Consider the following 20,290-nt stretch of genomic DNA (forward strand, 5'->3'; position numbering starts at 1 on the left):
TCCACTCACGGACCTGTCACAGTGCTCAGCACACCACAGGCTTGCTGCTCAGCCTCTCTCATTGAATTGTAAAGGCTTTGAGAACATGGACTCTGTCTCTCATCTTTATATCTTCAGCACCTCAATAAATGCTTCCTAAATGAATTTCCTGTGGGCTCTACAAATTTCCTCAGGGAGAATGCCTCAACTCAAGATATTTTACCAAATACCTGGCAAGAAGGACAAGGTAGGTGAGTATGGGAATGATGTCCTAGAAGGAAGAGAGGAGAGAAGCAACCCTGATAATGTATCCGCAATCAAATGTAGCCCCTGCCCATGGGTAACATAACCACATTACTGTGCTTCAACATCTCTGTCTCTAAAGTGGAGATTAAATAACACTTGCCATGATTTAGTGTAGGAAAAGTGCTTTGAAACTGCAGAAAGGCTCTATATGATTAAAGTAGTAGCCACTGTTCCATTATTTAAATAATCTCATTGGCAAAGACCACGCATTAGTCATCACAGTAGAGTTGTTTTATATTCACTGAACATCTTTCATCTGAGGACATCACCATGGTTTATAAACATCAACTCAACATATTCCTCATGACAACATCCAGACTGGTCCTTTACATGAATGAATAAACTGAGGACTGGAATGGCTAAACAGCTTATTCCCAAACATCCATAGTTGGGGCCAGGCAACAGGTTACCATTAGGCAAGTTAGTAATCAAGAGATAGCCTTATATAAATATTTGGGTAGATGAGACAAATAGATCAGACAGGCGGACCCATAAGGAAAATAGTACTCTCTCCTCCTTTCCCTGCTCCTCATAGAAAAAATCTGGGATTCCCAATGGGGTCTGTAGAAAAACCTCCACTGAATAACAGCTTTCATGAATTATGAAAACCCCTGCAAAATATGTCAGAGTTGCTTTGTGCTCAGCAGCTTCTCTGTGCATCCCATAGGAGCCCATCCAAGTGGCCCTAGATGTTTCATGCTTCTGACAATAAAACTAACTGTACCTTTCAGCCAGATAAAGAGGGAAAGCTGCTGCACCTTTATGAGAGACAGATGGGTGAGGCATACATTAACACGGCTCCCACTGCAGTCAGATATGATCCTTCTGTTTCAGCATCTGGTCTGCAAACATACAAGGACTCCTTCAGTGAGGCTCAGTGGGGCCAGGCCGAGGTGTTTGAGAGCACCTCATTGGCAAAGACCACGCATTAGTCATCTTAAGCCCAGGAGTTTGAGAGCAACCTGGGCAACATAGTGATACCCCCATCTCTACAAAAACTAGAAGCATTAGCTGAGCATGGTGGCTCACGCCTATGGTCCCAGCTACTCCAGAGGCTGCGGCCAGAGGATCATTTGAGCCCCAAAGGTGGAGGTTGCAGTGAGCTAGGATCATGCCATTGCACTCCAGCCTGGGTGACAGAGTGAGACGCTGTCTCAAAAAAAAAAGAAAGAAAGAAAGAAAGAAAACAGACTCAGCTCAGTGGCAAACCCCACTGGTGGTTAGGAGTTGCTAATTCCCACTTTGGCCAGCGGGTCATCCAGCTGAGGGGTGGAGCAACTTGTGTTCTCTCCCCAGCTGGCCCTCAGAGAGCACCAAAATCAGTAATACCACAATGTGAAGCCCAAAGCACCAGGAGCACTAGGAACAGGCAGATTTTCCATCTGGTTGTGCCTGCTGTTGTGGCCTTGGAAAAATCACTTTTCCCTTCTGCTTCTTGGGCTCCCACAACTATAAGGTGAGGGATTTTAGCTATACCTCTAATCTTCCATATGTATCATTAAACCCTTGCATTCCAGAATTTTTGGGAGCCCATTAGAAGGTCCCCAAATGTAAAACACCAAGATCCCCAACCCAGCTACAACCAATGGCTTTACTTTTATCACTGTCTTTTATACATTGGACTTCCATTTGAGATTGCGTTGGGGAAAGAGAGTAGGCTTGTGTTTGCTGGAAAAAAAAAAAGTTTGAAAATCACTGGTCTTAACACCTGCTTTTTCTGACTTTGAATACAAAGAGGAAATCATTTGATAGTTCTGATATCCTATGGTTCTTTTATGTCAGAGCCGAATGGAATTGAACCATGTCTGAGCAGAGAAATCTTCCAGAATCAACAGCCTCTCACCCCTTAACATCCCCCACAGTTTCCTCCTGCCACTAAGGCTTGGCAGAGCTTTCCCATCAAAGGGTGCTAATCTCTCTTCTTCTGTTAACTTAATTATAAAGCATCCTCCAGTCTATGAGCCCCATATCTCCTCTCCCAGGCAGACACTTACTGTAACTATCATAAGTCACTCTTTCCAAGGCACACAAGATGAATAGTTGGTCCTGTGGGACATGCTGGCAGAACAGCCCTGCAGACCTAGAAACATGGTGTTTTGTGTTTTCAGTTCATGCCTTTCCTCTAAATGGGGAAGAAAACACTTTATAGTGTCTGAAAGCATATATTATGGTGCTAGACTTCTTGGGCTTAAATCCTAGTTGTACTTCTTGCTAACTTTTTGGCCTTGGGCAAGTTTCTTTACTTTTCTGTGCCTACATTGACACATCTATAAAAAGAATAATAATAACAATGAAAATGCCTATCTACTTTTCAGGATTGCTATGATAATTAAATGAGCTTATACATGTGAATGCATGTAAAGTGGTTGCCATTTAATAAGCACTACAGAAGTGTTTGCTAATTAAAAATAAATACACACATATTTATCATTATACACACACACACACACACACAGAGAGAGAAAGAGAGCACACCTACTATTGTTCAGGCACTGTGCTGGCCAGGCATTTTATCAATATTGCTTTTCTCTGTGTATTTCTTATATATCCAGTAGCAATCATTTCACCCTAGTGGATCAGGAAAAAGAACTGAATTTCTACTTAAGCAAGTAGTAAATATAAAATTGGGAATTTTGTTTCCTAGTCCCAGCATCTCGCCATAGACGTCCCTACCTTAAGAGACACGTGTCTTAAACATCTCACCTGGCAAAAGCACCTGAGGTGATATCTCATAACAGAGAACCCACACAGCCATTTTTACCCTTTCTTCCAGTTAAAGTGAACATTTCCTGTGACTGCAAATCAGTTGGCTATGGATAAAAGACTGGCACAAACCAACAAAAGCACGTTCTGAGTATCAGTTCATTTGTATGGCTTGTGACAAGAATCTAAGAGAGAGTTTCATTCTCATTCCCAGCTTTGTGATAAGATGCCCTTGGTGGCCATCTGGCTACAGGCAATAATGCCTGCAATTGTGGGCTGGAGCCAGCTCCTACAAGCTCATGAGAGACAGCTGTTACATCTCAGGATGATTTGAGGATGTTAAACACAGCCACTGCATAGTGACGGGTTACTGCATATCTCTTCCCAGCTCTGCTCTCCGTGGCGTCACACTGGAAGCCGAAATGGGGCCATGGTTGGAGTATTTCTACTACAGAAACTGGCAAATGCTGCAAATCAGAGTTAGGTTTATTGTTTTGTTGACCATGTAGTCTTAAGAAAGTAACAGGTAGACATTAATAAGGTAGATTGAGTGTAAAAGTGTGTTGCACTTACCTCAATATATTTATTTATTTATTTGTTAGTTACTATTATTATTATTTTAATTTGAGACAGGGTCTCACTCTGTCACCCAGGCTGGAGTGCAGTAGCACACTCTCAGCTCACTGCAACCTCTGCTTCTGGGGTCCAAGTGATCCTCCTGCCTAGCCTCCCAAATAGCTGGGACCACAGGCATGCACCACCATACCCAGCTATTTTGTTTGTTTGTTTGTTTTTAAATGTAGTAGTCATGGGGTCTCACCATGTTGCCTAGGTTGGTCTTGAACTCCTGAGCTCAAGTGGTCCACCTGCTTCAGCCTCCCAACATGCTGGGATTACAGGCACGAACCGCCATACCCGGCTGCAAGATATTTATTAATTAGAAAACGACAAACAGTAACTTTACAGTTCAGCATCCTGGCAGATACCACCTTAACAAAGAGATTGTCTTAGTCCATTCTGTGCTGCTATAACAAAATAGCTGAGACTGGGTGATTTATAATGAACACAAATTTATTGGCTCATGGTTCTGGAAGTTGTAAGTCCAATGCGCCCGCATCTGACAAGGGTTTTCTTCCTGCTTCTTCGCATGGTGGAAGGGTAAAGAGGGGGAGGGAGAGCAAAAGAGTAAACTAGTGGCCTCAAGGCCTTTCATAATTGGCATTAACCTATTTACAATGGTAGAGCCTTCATGACCTAACCTCCTTCCTTTAGGCCCTACCTCCCAACACTGTTGCATTGGAGATTAAGTTTCCAACATATGCTTGTTAGGGGACACATTTAAATCATAGCACTGATTAAGGTTATCACCAGTAATAAGATATATCAGCATCATGTACCCCTTGATAATGATGTGCTTAGAAAGGCACATTACTTCTGAAATATTCTTGCATGAAATGAATAACTCTAATATAATCATGAGAAAACGTCAAACAAACCAAAATTGAGGGATAGGCAACAAGATAACTGACCATTATTTTCAAAAGTATCAAGGTCCTGAAAGACTAGGACATACTAAAGTATTATTATCACTGCCACAAGGAGAAATGACAACTAAATGCAATGTGGGACCCTGAAAATCTGAATAAAGTCTGCAATTTGGTTAATAGTACAGTGCCAATGTATATTAGTTTTGATCGTTATAACTTAACTGTGGGTCTAACATATTTCAGAAGAAAAATGTGTTGCATCTCAGCCATTGCATAATGAATAGCACAAAAAATTGAGGAAATATTCTTCCTGTACTCAACAACTATTATCAAGTTCAGTCTGACAAAAAATTTTCCCATGTTATTATTGAGCAGGTGAAGTTCTTTCATGGTCTTTGTTGTTTTACATTTGCTTTACTCATTAACATAAATGAAAATACCAATCAATATTCATATCAGAAATACATTCATTTGTCAATTGCAGCCATAAGTTGACTATGGATATGAGACTGGCAAAAATCAACAAAAGCACTTTCTGAGTATCAGTTAATTTTTATTGCTTGTATTAGCATTTGTATATATGCTATTCATCTATTATCTCAGTAAAATTTATAATAAACATATACGTCTTTTTCAGGGAGTCGTTAAACATTTACCACCATATCACTGAATATCTGTCAAAATTATTCATCTTTTCTTCTCTGGGGCTTTTTAAAATAAATTATTGGGGCCAGGCATGGTGGCTCACGCCTGTAATCCCAGTACCTTGGGAGGTCGAGGCAGGCGGATCATGAGGTCAGGAGATCGAGACCATCCTGACCAACATGGTGAAACCCTGTCTCTACTAAAAATACAAAAAAATTAGCTGGGCATGGTGGCAGGCACCTGTAGTCCCAGCTACTCGGGAGGCTGACGTAGGAGAATGGCGTAAACCCGGGAGATGCAGCTTCCAGTGAGCCGAGATAGCACCACTGCACTCCAGCCTGGGTGACAGAGTGAGACTCTGTCAAAAAAAAAAAAAAAAAAAAGAAATTATTAAATATGCATTTTTCATATTCTGGTCTCATATATTGGTGATTGTGTCTAGGAATCTTCTTGTGATTTTGCTGACAACGATTATATTCATTCAGATTGAAGAAAATGAATTAAATATCTTGTGCCCACACCAGGGTCCATGATACCTCACTGATCACCCACTACTGATTATATTAGCAGTCATTATGTCTTTGAGCCAATTTTCCAACCAGTGGAAGTGTTGACACAAAACATGATTTAAATTAGTAAAATTAGTAAAATTTAAATTAGTAAAAATTTGTTTTGTGTGCTCATTTCATTATTTCCTGAATCTGAAGATGTCCTTCCTACATAAGCAACCACCTACATTGACCCAAACTCTTGAGGACAGAGTTTGTACTTAGTTTTGTCATTCTTTCCAGAACCATTTTTCTCTTTTTGGGTTACAAGCTTCAAATCTGGCCCACAAACTGACCTTCTCAACAGTGATAGTAGTGAGGACACAGAGCTCAGTCCTAAGTTATCCTAAAGCTCATTCAACCCCATTTTGTAAATCTTTGTCAACCCAGTGCTCAGCACATGGCCTGGCACTTAGTGGAACGTCAGTGAATGTTATCAATGTCATCCAGCCTTTTGAGGGTTGCAATACTGCTATTAGTTCACTCTGAATAATGTGTCTTTAGAACAGTCCAGAAATTGTTGTGTCCTACAATCAATAATGGTTTCTGCCTCCTCCATGTCTTGCCAAGTGCTTGGGTCACATACCTTTTGCAGCTCTCTTGATTTTACCTAAGTGTAGCCCAATCAAAGAGAGCACCATTCAGAGGAATTATAATGCCAGATGAACAAAGCCAAGATCTACTTAGGTTTTTTCTGGGCTTCAAGAAGAGTCTGGAGTTTTTTCTGGGGTGGAGCAGGTTGATGGTAGGGAACTGCTCTGCTAGAGATGTTTTGGCAATTACTCAGAGATGTTTACAAGGATTTATTTCTTAGAGTGGTTTGATTTCCAGAAAAATTGCCTTAAAAAAGGCTGGATAAAACAGGTTCCACATTACACTTGTATGAGTTGTCCTGAATGGCATAAATTATTTTTCCTGAGGCTATTAGCTCAGAGTCTGGGCAACACACTGGTATTTTTAGAGGAGTCTAATGCATAGAGATCACGGCTGCCTCTCTGTTTTGTATAATTCCTGACCTAGTACTGAGTCTCACCAAATGTTGATGATCTTTAACTCATTCAGCAACCGGGAAATAATCACATTCAGAAATTTCTACCTGGCTTGTCCCAGCTACTAATGCCATCCTTTAAAAAAGAAATACCCTTCTGAACCCTATGAATAAATGTCATGGTCTCAAGATGACATTGCCAGGCCCTTAGACCCAGGTTTCCTGTTTCCTCCTAGGATGCCGCCCCCGTCCCCCTGTCAGAGAGCGTCTCTGGGTCTTGGCTGAGGTTGTGCCTAGTGAGTTCTTGTCACTAAACACTGACAACAACTCCCCTCACTTGCAGTTTTCCTCGTGGGCTACTTTCTTCAATATGGATCCTTTTATCTCTTTCAATTACAGTGACCAATAGGAGGAAAGTCTTTTGGGGAACAGCAGAATTGCAGCTTCTAGGCGGGTGGGGAAAGAACCTAATTCACAGCCTTGGGTTGACTGGTTGTTGCGTGTGCCTGGGCAGCTCTGCCAGCACCTTGCACAACCAAGGAGGAAGTCTATGGAGGGTGGGGGTACACAGGGAACTCATCCTGCTCCTGTCTGCCTGTAGGGACTTGTCCACATAGTTCAAATGGCTGTACGTCTCAATTCATTCTAAAGTCTATTAAGTGGTTATGTTTTCCTGAACCACATGCTTAAACCAACTTCTTCCACATAAGCAAGCTTTTACCCATAAGATATCACTATTACAGGAAGGAAGGATTTTGTCACTCTACCCATGGTACGATGTGATGTAGTCACCAATCCTCAAAGCTTAATTACAACGGTGCTGCATGATTGGAGAGTGAGTTGTTTCTTATGATGGTTGATTTTTTATTGGACAAGGGCTTAGAGCCTAGCTACAGGAAGTTGTTTATTTTGGATATAATCCTAGAAGTTTTCCTTTTAAAACATACTTTCTACCTTTCCTATTTTCAATACCCATCAGTTCTATGTAAATATTACCATCTCTCTCTTCTTTGCCCAGACAGCCATCACACTATTTTAGCTTTTCCTTCTATAACATTCTACTTAAAGAGGTTGCCAGAGTCACTTTCCCTTCTCTAAAACTGGGGATTAAAATTCCCAGCCTTCCGGAACAGGTAAATAATTGCTTTGTCATGAGAAAAAGCAATATCTGCCACCACAGGAAGTGGGGCAGGAAGCAGTTGGACAAAGGCCTGTACTTCAGCTGCGCAGCAGAGTCATTTATGTGACCCCAAAGGTTATGCTTTCCTGCTTGTTTTACTAAAAGCTGATGAGCCAGGCAGAGGAACCAGAGCCCAGAGAGGACTAGAAGTGTGTGCCAGGTACTCTCCAGTGGAGAACACAGGGCCCCGGGGCAGTTGCTCAGTTAGATGTATTGTTGACCCAAGGTGAGACTCAAGAGAAGATAAAGACTCCCCTTCAGGGAAAGGAAAGAGCAGTGAGCAGTTCACCTGCATTCCCCACCAAAAGTGAACTACTCAGATATTTTGGAGTTTTCTCTTCTAATGCTCAGGGAACTACAAGGACATTTTGAACCTGTTCAGTCATCTTTTGATTGAAATCAGGGAAACTCAGTACTCCCATGGCTTCCAGAGTCCTTGAACCTTTCTAGCCCCACTTAAAAAAAAAATAGCTTATTGAAATATAATTTACACACATAAAATTTGTCCCTTTAAAGTATATAATATAGTGGTTTTTAAAATATATTCATGGTATGTATAACCATCACACAGTCAATTTTAGAACACTTTTACCACCTCAAAAATAAAACCCCTGTACTGTTTACCAATCATAATCCTATTCTCCCATCACCCCATCCCTAAACAGCCAATAATCTATTTTCTGCTCTATAGATTTGCCTATTCTGGACATTTCTACTTTCTATCTCTATAGATTTGCCTATTTTGGACATGGAATGTGTATAGTCTTTTGAGACCGGCTTCTTTCGCGTAGCAAAATGTTTTCAAGGATTATCTATGTTGTAGCATATATTAGCACTGCATTCCTTTTTGTGGCCAAATAATATTCCATGATGTGGATATACCACATTTTGTTGATCCATTCACCAGCTGATGCACATTTGGGTTGTTTCCATTGTTTGGTTACTATGAGTAATGTTTCTATAAACATTAATGCACATATCTTTGTGTGGATATATGTTTTTAATTCTCTTGGGGTGAAATTGCTGGGTTATATGTTTTGAAACACTGACAAACTTTCCCAAAGTGACTGCTCCACCTAACAATCCCACCAGCAAGGTATGAAGGTTCCAATTTATCCACATCCTTGTCTACACTTATTATTGTCTGATTTTTTTATTTTAAGCTTTCCTGGTGGATGTGAAGTGGGTCTGATTTGTGTTTCTTTTGTGAATAATGATGTTGAGCATCTTACCATGTGTTTATTGACCTTATCATTAAACACATCTTATCATCTGTTTATTTTCCTATGGTAAAATGTCTACTCAAATCCTTGCCCATATATATATTATATAACATGTATAATATATATTATATAATACACCTAATATATATTATATATTTATTAATATATGTTATATATATATGTTTTTGAGACAGGATCTCACCCTATTGTCCAAGCCAGGGTGTAGTGGTGTAATCATGAATCACTGCAGCCTCAGCCTCCTTGGCTCAAGTGATCCTCCCATCTCAGCCTCCTGAGTAGCTGGGACTACATGCCCATGCTGCCATGCCTAGCTAATTAAAAAAAATTGTATACACAGGGTCTCACTATGTTACCCAGGCTGGTGTTGAACTCCTGGCCCCAAGTGATCCTCCTGCCTCAGACTCCCAAATTGTCAGAATTATAGGCATGACCCACTGCAGCTGGCCTCTTGCCCATATTTTTTAAAGTTTTTAGAAAACATCTTACCTTCTAGTTACGATAATTCATAAACCAGCTGAGCAGTTTTAGGGAGAACACTTTACATGGTGGAGTGATACGGATAATGGAGTTTTTAATATGTTTGGGTGGGTTTCTTTTAAATAGGCTTTTTACAAAGCAGCTTTAGGTTCACAGGAAAATAGAGAGGAAGGTACAGAGATATCCTAACTACCCCCTGCTCCCCACACATGCACAGTCTCCCCAACTATCAGCATTCCCCACCAGAGTGGTACATTGGTTACGACTGATACATCTACATGGAGACATTATTATCAAAGTCCATAGTTTATATTAGAATTCACTCTTTACGTTGTATATTTTATGGGTTTTGACAAATGTACAATGATGAGTATCCACCATTGTAGTATCATACAGAATAGTTTTACTTCCTCAAAACCCTTTAGTGCTTTGCCTATTCATCCCTTCTCTCAGACATTGATCTCTCCGTAGTTTTGCATTTTACAGAATGCCATCTAGTTGTAATCATACAGCATGTAACCTTTCCAGAATGGTTTCCCTCACTTAGCAATATGCATTGAAGTTTCCTCCTTGTCTTTTCGTGGTTCAATAGCTCATTTGCTTTTAGTGCAGGGTATTTCATTGTATTGGATGGACCACAGTTTTTCTTTATGCATTCACTTACTGAGGGCTATCTCAGCTGCTTCTAAGTTTTGGCAGTTGTGAATAAAACTGCATAAACATCTATGTGCAGAATTTTACGTAAACTTAAGTTTTCAGTTCATGTGGGTAAATCCCATGGAGTGTGATTGCTGGATCATATAAGGGTGTTGTAAGTTAGTTTTGAAGAAACAGTCAAACTGTCTTCCAAAGTGGCTATCCTATTTTGCATTCTCTGTAGCAATGAATGAGAGTTCCTGTTGCTCCAGAACCTCACCAGCGTTTGGTTTTGTGTTTTGGATTTTGGCCGTTTTAATAGGTGTGTAATAGTACCTCATTGTTGTTTTAACTTGCAATTCCCTAATAACGTAGGATGTTGAACATCTTTTCATATGCTCGCTTGTCATCTGTACATCTTCTTTGGTGAGGTGTCTCTTCATCTGCTCATTTTTTCCCTTGGGATGTTCGCTTTTTATTGTTGACTTTTAAGATTTCCTTATATATTTTGAATAACAGTTCTTTATCAGATGTGTCTTTTGCAAATATTTTCTCCCAGTCTGTGGCTTGTCTTTTTTTTTTTTTTTTTTTTTTTGAGATAGTCTCACTCTTGCCCAGGCTGGAGTACAGTGGTGCTATCTCCACTTACTGCAAGCTCTGCCTCCCGGGTTCATGCCATTCTCCTGCCTCAGTCTCCCAAGTAGCTGGGACTACAGGCGCCCACCACCACGCCCGGCTAATTTTTTGTATTTTTAGTAGAGATGAGGTTTCACCGTGTTAGCCAGGATGGTCTCGATCTCCTGACCTCATGATCTGCCTGCCTTGGCCTCCCAAAGTGCTGGGATTACAGGCGTGAGCCACTGCGCCCGGCCTATGGCTTGTCTTTTTGTTCTCTTGACAGTATCTTTCACAGAGCAGATGTTTTCATTTTAATGAAGTCTAGCTTATCAATTATTTCTTTCCTGGACCATGGCTTTGATCTTATATATAAAAAGTCATCACCACACCCAAAGTCATCTAGATTTTCTCTTGTGTTTTCTTCTAGGAGTTTTATATTTTTGCATTTTACGTTCAGATTTATGATCCATCTCGAGTTAATTTTTGTGAAAGGTACAAAATCTGTGTCTAGATTCATATTTTTGTTTGTGTTAACTTTGTACATTTTAAAATTGTGTTGACTTTTTTATTGTTGAGTTTTAAGAATGTATATTCTAGTTATAAGTCCCTCACTTGATTTATCTATGATACGAGAATATTTTGTCCCATTCTGTGGGTTTTTTACTTTTTCGATGGTGTACTTTGAAGCACCAAAGTTTTTAATTTTAGTGAAGTTCTATCCGTCAGTTATTTTCTTACGTCACATGTGAATTTGATATCATAGCTAAGAAATCATTGCCTAATCCAAGATCAGGAAGATTTACTCCTATGTTTTCTTCTGAAAGCTTTATAGTTTTAATGCTTGTATTTAGGTCAATTATATGTTTTGAATTAATCTTCGTATTTGGTGTGAGATATTGGTATAACATCATTCTTTTGAATATAGATATTCAGTTGTTCTGGCACAATTTATTACAAAACTATTCTGTCCCAATAATTTTCCTGGCACCCTTGTCAAAAATCAACTAGCCAACTAAGGTAACAGGGTTTATTTCTGGACTCTTGGTGCTATCCCATTGATCTGTGTGTCTACCTTCTCAGCAGTACCACAATGTCTTGATTACTACAGCTTTGTGGTAAGGTTTGAAACTGAGAAATACGATCTCTACTTTTTCATTTTCAAAATTGTTTTGTCTATTCTGAGTACCTTAAATTTCCATATGAATTTTAGGATCATCTTGTCAATTTCTGCAAAGAAATAACCTGGGATATTGATGGGGATTGTCTTGAATCGGTAGATCAATTTGGGGAGTTTTGCATTCTTGGATGGTTCGTTGCTAGCGTTTAGAAATACAATGGACTTTTATATCTTGCTCTTGTATGCCAAAACCTTGTTGGACTCATGTATTGGTTTTAATGGGCTTCTTTTATTTTTAATAGATCCTACTTCCACTTTGCACTACTCTCCTCATCTCTGAATTCCACTGTTTTTTATCTTTTTTAATTTCTCTAACACACGAAGCTCCCCCTTGTCACAGGGCCTTTGCACATGCTGTTTTCTGTCTGGATGTCACCCTTCTGAATTATTCAACCTGGTTAACTATCTTTCACCTCTCCCTCCCTGAGCTGCCGCCACCTCAGTCCATGTCTGGTCCCTTTGTGGAAGCTGTCATAGTACTGTGTTTGTTCTCAACATTTACCTTAGCTTATGAGCTCATCTGTGTTATATTTTGACCAATGTCAATTTCCCCAGCAGACAATAAGCCTCTGTTTTTCTCATTATTATATTTTTCAACATCTACACAGTGCCTGGCACATAGTGGATACTTAACGAGCATTTTTTGAAAGAAAAAATGAATAAATAGCATTGGGAAAATGTACCTATCATAAAGAACTTTGGGCAGGTTGGTGGGGGGAGCAAATTTAAGGTTGGGCATACCACCTGCGTAACCAATTCTGGCTTCCTTCTGGGCAGTTACATTCCAGAATGGAATGTGATTGTCTGGGAGAGCAGAGGCATTGAGTGTACAGCCAGTAACATGGTTCCCCCAACCCCCACCTTTCTCTCTCTACTAAAGTTTCTTGCCTGGTGGTGGGAAACCCCGAAAGAAAAATCCAGCCATCTGAGTCATTTGCAGATGACTTCTTTGTCTGCTTCTTACCTTTCCTGAGGTACAGCTGACTTATGAGGGTGGGGGGAGTAGAGGAAGGTGGAGAGTTGAAAAGATTCATTTACTTTCCTTACCAAATTGATTCACTCTAACAAAACTAGGGAAATCCCCAACCAGCTGTTCCAGTGACTAGCAAGAAAAATATTCTCTTGGAACACTCCAACAAAAGACACACTTTGTGTTCCGGCTGTCTTAAAAAGAATGCTTTAGAGCCTTCCAACTATTGCCCACCCTGAATGCTTTATAAATACCAGTGGCAATAGTTAGAACGTGCTTTTTTTTCTTGATTGAAATTCTCTTAAAAGTCTAGGTTCAGCTCTGGTGCTTTGGTGATGGCATAGATCTCCAGAATCAGGAGAAACGTTGAGGGTGGTAAAGAACCAAGAGAAGACTAGCTCAGGGGCCAAAAAAAATTGAGCCAAGATTTGGTGGGGCTGCCACTTGTCGGTGTGTGATAAACTTTCTGCCCTATTTTTGGAATCCATGTTCCAGTTGTCAGGCCAGACAGAAGGAAAATGTTTGCATACTGAGAAAGCAGGTTGGGAAGTAGATATTTCTCACTGTGATCCATATTTCAGATGTTCCTTATGCATCTGAAATGGGGTTTTGCTTCAGGTGTTTTGAGACCTTTCACCCATGGTGAAACATCGTATTGTGAAACTGCAAGACCATCACGATAGGGGCCGCTCTATTTTGTCTTTGGGTCTTCATTGCCTACCACAATGCCTGGCTTAGAGTAGAGGCTCAATGAAAATTGGACAGAATGTCTTAAACGAGAGGATGCATGGCAAACTTACTTTGCAAAGTAGATTTTACAGCCCTGTGAAGTAAGCTCACTTCCTGCATTTTTTAGTTTATCCTGATGCTCATCCTTTTTATCCTCTGTGCCACAAAATACAAATATTTATAGGACTTAATTTTTAGTTGTTTAGAGTAGATAATTATAAATAGATTCCATAAGCAAATAAATCATTGTTTTGCTATCAATAAAATTTAAAAGAAAATGATTCAAAAGTGAAAAATATAGCTTACTAACTGTGGTTTTTTAATGCTTTGTCGAAGGAAATTTAAAAATACTAGGAATGTATATTGAAACAAGAATGGAAAAGGAAGTTTTTAAAAGCACAATACTCAAATCCATTTACTTTCTTAGACTAATATATTAAAGTAAACACCATGCAAGAGCTACCCTCTCCTATCTTTCCTCTTATTTCAGAATACTTCTCTAATAAAAGAACAAAATTACAATTTGAGTCCCTTCTTCTGAGCTCTCCAAACCCTGTAGGTTATGTTGATGTGGGGTGTCTCAGAGCAGAGGTTTCTGAGTACTCATGGGCAAGTTTCCAGTTGCTTCCTAACAATATTGCCTGGGACAAAATTCTGGGACAGACTTCAAAGTTGGGGTGACTTTACTTGAGTTTAATAATTTTCAAATTGTTACATCTCTAAATGGGTCAAGATCATCGAACCTGGGTTTTCTTAGATTTCCTCCATTCTCAAAGCTTTGCTTATCATTGACATGCTATTTTGATTCCATAAATATTCATTGAGCATTGACTGAAGTACTCATCTAGGTTCTGGGAAAAGGGCAATGAATAACACACAAGGTTCCTCTTCTCGTGGAGTTTATATCCTGGTAGAGCTTATTATTTTCCCCACAGTAAAATGAAATAAAAACAGTACAAATCTCACAGCACTGCTCTGAGGATTCAATGGGGGTAGAGTAAGGAGGTGGAAGACAAAAATTGAGAGACAAAAAACATCCACTGGATTTTCAAGGATCTTGGCTGTGTATGGATGTGAGAAAAGGTTAAGGGAGACCCATTGTTAGGATGCAGACATGTAGGCATGGTTTTTAGCTGGAAGGGAGGAAGCACTAGAAACAAAAATTGTTGAAAACACGAGAGAGAAGAAAAGAATGAGATCTAGAGTATAGGAGAGATTAACCTTGATCAGGGAACAGAATTGTGACTCCAGATGTCACAGGAAGAGTTCTCAGTGGAGAGACTGAAGGTGTTTTTACATAACTAGGCCCTGGAGATGTGTCATTTAAAGTCCTGAACGGTTTCCCATATTAAGAGGTAGGAACTTTGAAGGTTAATGTATGATGTCCCTGAGGCATTTTGCTTGCTAGATTATATGGTATGAGGTTTTTATCATGGAAGTAATTTAAATATCCCTAGAAACAATACACCAGTGTTTCTCAGAGTTTGTTCCCAATACCACCTGCATCAGGTTACCGTGGTATTTATTAAAACTACACACTCCTAGGCCCCATACCAGGTGCTTCAAAATAGGATCTCTGGAAGTTGAACTTTGAAAGTTTCATTTATTATTTTGGTAAAATATACACACAAAAAAGTTCCCATTTTAAAGTATAAATTCAACAATAGTATATTCACAGTGTTGTGCAACCTTAATCACAATCTGCTTTCAAAAACATTTTATCACTCCAAAAGGAAATCCTATACCCATTAAGCAGTCACTCCTCATTCTCTCCTACCCTCAGTCTGACAGCTACCAATCTGCTTTCAGTATCCATGGATCTACTCATTCTGGATAGTTTCTATAAATAGAATCATATAATATGTGGCCTTATGTGTCTGGCTTCTTTCACTTATCATAATGTTTTCAAGATTCATCCATTTGTATCATAATCCAGTGCTTTCTTCCTTCTTATGGCTGAATAATATTCCATAGTATGATATACCACATTTTCCTTATTCAGTCATTTGGCAATAGACATTTGGGTGTTTCTTTCTTTTGTGTATTGTGAATAGTGCTTCTATGAACATTTGCGTACAAGTTTCTGTTTTAACACTTGTTTTTCATGAGTATATACCTAGAATTGCTGGGTAACATGGTAATTCTGTGTTTACCTTACTAAAGAAATGCCACACTGTTGTATACAGTGGTTGTACCACTTTACATTTCCACAAGCAGCATATGTGGTTCCAATTTCTCTGTGTCCTCACCAACACTTATTATACTCCATGTTTGAAATTATAGCCATTCTGAGTGAGTGTGAAGTCATCTATCACTATAGTTTTAACTTGCGTTTTCCTAATGACTAGTGACATTGAGCATCTTTTCATAAACTTCTTGGCCATTTGTATATCTTCTTTGGAGAAAATTCTATCCAGGCCCTGTGCACATTTTTTAACTGCATTGTTTGACTTTTTGTTGTTGGGGTATAAGAGTTCTTTACACAATTTGCAAATATTTTCACCCATTCTACGAATTGCCTTTTCACTCTGTTGATAGTATCTTTTGATGAACAAAAGTTTTTACTTTTGATGAAGTCTAATTTATCTGATTTTTATTGCTTGCAGAAGGGTACCCAAGTTGATTATGATTTTTATGACCATGATTATAGCACTAAAACAACCAATCTTGCACTGACAGTATTACCAAGATCCTATCTGTTGAGGATAGTATATTTCTGATAGCTAGATTTGCTTTAGGTGTATATATGTAAGAGTATCAAAAATTATGCCCATTTCATTTACCTGTGTCTTCTTCAATTAAAATATACTTTTTATTAACATAAGTATTTCATCTTTAATTTTGATTATAAATAAATTTCATGCCTTATTTAAAGGGTTAAAGCAAAATAAAAAACAAAACTGCTAAGTAAAAATTGTTTAGCTATCATGACTTGCCTGTTGTAGTTTCATTGGTCTAAACATTTACTTTTATATAATCTGTTTGTATTTCACATTTATTTTGCTCATCAAAAATTTATTGAGCATCTACCACATGCTTGATAATACGCTAAGCACCAAAGATAGAAAGACCTGATCTCTGTACTCATGGTTTTTACCGTCTTGCAGGACACAAGAACACAGATGCTGAAAAGATTATACACACACAGGACATCTCTACAGGAGAAAGTCTATAGGATCTCACTAAAGTGCTGTGAGATCACAAAAGAAAGAATTGCAAACTGTATTCTTTCAGTGATGGGAACTCAAAAGAATTATCTTGGGCGAGGAAGTTCCATGAACTCATTTAATTTTTTTGAAATGTAATTCTGGCAGCAATATAAGGGTGGACTGGACTAGAAGAGACCAAAATCAGACAGTGAAGTCAGTAAGAATGGGTACTTTGGCAATGAATTTGCACCATACTCTTGTTCAGCCCTTAGAATTGTTCTAAAGTGTTTCAGATATTGCTGTGACATAGGTTTCTTGAATTTTTATTATGGAAAGTTTCAAACATATAAAAAATTATTTCATGTACCATCAGCACAGCTTCAACAGTTATCAAAAACATGGCCAGTCTCATTTCATTGATTGCCCCCATGGCCCCTTTCCCAGGTATTTTGAAGCAAATCTCAGACATTATATTATTTCATCTGTGAAGATTTTTATGTAACTCCAACAGATAAGAACTCTTAAAAATATATCTCAATACTATTATCCTATTTAAATAAAGTTAATAATACTTTATTAATGGTATGAGGTTTTTAAAACTTAAGGATTTATGTGAATATTCACATATAAAATTCTATATTATTTCTTATGGATAATTTTTTTCCTTATTACCTTTGGTAAGGAATGCAAGAGTGATTTCCTTAAAAACTAAAACCATGCTTCTTCAAATACATACAAAATATACAGTCCCAGAGCCACATCAGTTATTAGCTCTTTTATTACATGTGTATAGCAGGGAAGTTTCTACTTTGTTATGCACTCACAGTTTGAAAGCAATGTGTATAAGTTGAGCTGTTGAGGAATTTTCCTTTGAGATTTTTTTTTTGTACTCAATAATAATTCCTCACATTTGTGTCATACCTTGAATTTTCCAAAGTGCTTTCATGTCTACATGTCTATTATCTAGTGAACTCTGAGAGTTCTGCTGTGCAAAGATGTCTATTATCTACTGTTTATAGTTTTTTTAATCAATTTTACTTTGTTGTGGCTTTTGGGCTTGGAATGAAATAATAAACAATATATGCAAAATCCTCTACTTGTGAGCCAAGAAAGACTTTGTAGTCAAGCCTGCATGAAGATGAAAGGAAATTAGTGTAACCTCTCAACAGTTATACTTAATTTTCTGTAGTATGGGAATATTTGGCATTTATACATACACACACTACACACACATGTGTATAAGGATTTTAAATCCTTAATTACAACTCAGTATTTTCCATGGGCTCAAAACCCACCCATAAATTTCCCGAACCTCTTGGAAAGGGTTGTATTAATAGTAAGATTAAGAAACATGGCAACACATAAATTAGGAAGAGTTTGGGGCTGAAACATTCCCAGAGATCACTCACAATTGATGCTCCATCCTTTTTATCATTCTTTAATTTTTGTTAACGTGCCCAGACACGCACTAGACACAGTTATCTTCAAAACATTCTGTAGCAGAATAGCTTGGTGTCTGTTAACCAAAGACAGTGATACAAGTATCATATTTAATATTGATTTTTGCTCTTCACTCATAAAATATAAAACACTGAAGTACTCTTTTTAAACACAGCAAAAATCTGCCCCAGGATTAGAAAGGAGTATAGAGGTTGACACTCTATTCTGTACTCCAGAGGTGTGCTCTGGAGTAGTACAAACTTGGGTTTACAAACTGCTAGAGTTAAGGAAGCTGCATGACCTGTCTTCCAATTTAGGTTCCTCCAGTGGTGGACTGGAGTCTATTTTACCTGATCCCAAGAGCTGATTGTTAAATATGCAAGAATTTTGCAAACTAGTATTTAAACTGTCAGTTGCTTGAACCCAGCCAAGGTGGGAGTATTTACACCACAAAAATAAGCCAACTTCAATCTGGCTTCGCCCCTCATTCGCCAGAGCCATTTTACCAGCACACCACTGCTTCCCAGGTAAGTTTAAGGATAAAATGAGTTAGCTTATGTAAAGCACTTTTCATAGAACTCCTCATAAAGAAAGCATTCAATAAATGCTAGCTACCATTATTGTTATTATTATTTGCCATTGAAAATAAATGCAGCCAACTCTCAACTGTTTATCAAACTGATAAATCATCTATGTCCTGTTTGTTTGTTTTCGTCCCTATTTGACAATTTTACTAGCAGCATACAAAGGAATATGTTCAGACATAGGAAAAAAGCAGTGAAAACCTAATCAACCCATGGTAGTGCTTATTATTATAGCATCGTGATCTTGATAAAATATTTGCTGAGAGAGAAAGTTCCAAAAAAAATGAAAATGGGATTATATCTAAATTTAAAATATTCGCTCTACTTTTGTCTTCCTTTAAACAGCTCATTGAAATTCCATTATAAATAGAAAATGATAAAATAATTTTGAACACTTGTAGAAAAATATGACAAGTCTGGATTTCAGTAATAAATCATAGAATTCCTGACACACATTATCTTAGGCCAAAAAGGGAATTATTGGTTCTTGTAAATCTCAAAGGTAAAAATCAAGGGATAGGTCTGAGTTTGAACACAACTTGATGCAGGATCACACCAGGCCATGAGTGCTCGGTGTCTCTGGCTTCTATTAGATTATTGCTATTTCCAGTCTCCACGTGGCAGCCTCAGCAGCTCCAAACTCTGCCTTTAAAGTGGAATGCTCTTCCCAAAATCATGTCTCTCAGGAAAGAGAAACTCTTTTTTTTTTTTTTTTTTAAATAGTTCCTGTAAAATTCCTGAAGTTTACTTTGATTGACCTGGTTTTGGCCACACACCTGATGCCTGTTTGGGAGAATATCTAATGGGGTAAAGGTAATTTATTAAAAAAAAAAAAAAAACAAAAAAAAAAACTGTAAGAGTATTATAACAGGGTAAAGGTAATGTGTCCCCCTCCCCGTCAAAAAAAAACCTGTGGCATTATTACACTCAGATAAAATGGATGTCACGCAACCAAAATACAATTATCTACTCCAAATCATCTTCATTGTAATTGAATTCATGTTGATGGCAACTCATGTATACATGTAGAGCTAGCACACTGCTTTCTCTTGGAACAAAGTTCTGATAATAACCTTCTCAGATCAAGTTTCAGCCCAAGGCACTTCTGAGGCCATTAAAGACCCTAGTCATAAAGAAGCAAAAATAGAGATAGTATCACTACAGGAACTAATTTCAGAAACCCAGGTAAAAAAGAGTGTTTTAAAAAGCAAATGCTAGCCAAAAATATTTATAACACACCTCCTGCCAGGCAAAGTTCAAGTTTCAGCTAATAGGAGAATATTCCTGGTATGATCTCGGTGCCTTCCTTAACCAAGAATTAGAGCCCCATGGTACAATGACCTTAGCAATTTTGGAAGCAGTAGCACCAGGAAAAGTGAGAGAGGTCAAAACGCTGTGTGTTCTGTAATGGACACAAACCTGTTGGCATT

The 20,290-nt window shown here is 38.4% G+C and overlaps 1 protein-coding gene and 1 long non-coding RNA gene across 2 annotated transcripts in view; one reads left to right on the forward strand and one right to left on the reverse strand.

Annotated features, from left to right (window-relative positions):
* Positions 1–20,290, forward strand: part of FRMD6 (FERM domain containing 6) — a 248,170-nt gene that overhangs the window by 42,935 nt on the left and 184,945 nt on the right. The gene's annotated exons all lie outside the window — the stretch shown is intronic.
* The window catches only part of LOC140710093 (uncharacterized), a 54,919-nt gene continuing 54,420 nt past the window's right edge, over positions 19,792–20,290 (reverse strand). The window contains exon 4 of the long non-coding RNA XR_012090958.1: positions 19,792–19,983. This is a non-coding gene — a long non-coding RNA (uncharacterized lncRNA). The remainder of the gene's footprint in view (positions 19,984–20,290) is intronic.

This window comes from Chlorocebus sabaeus, chromosome 24 (assembly GCF_047675955.1).
Source record: "Chlorocebus sabaeus isolate Y175 chromosome 24, mChlSab1.0.hap1, whole genome shotgun sequence".
In the NCBI taxonomy this organism is placed as follows: domain Eukaryota; kingdom Metazoa; phylum Chordata; class Mammalia; order Primates; family Cercopithecidae; genus Chlorocebus; species Chlorocebus sabaeus.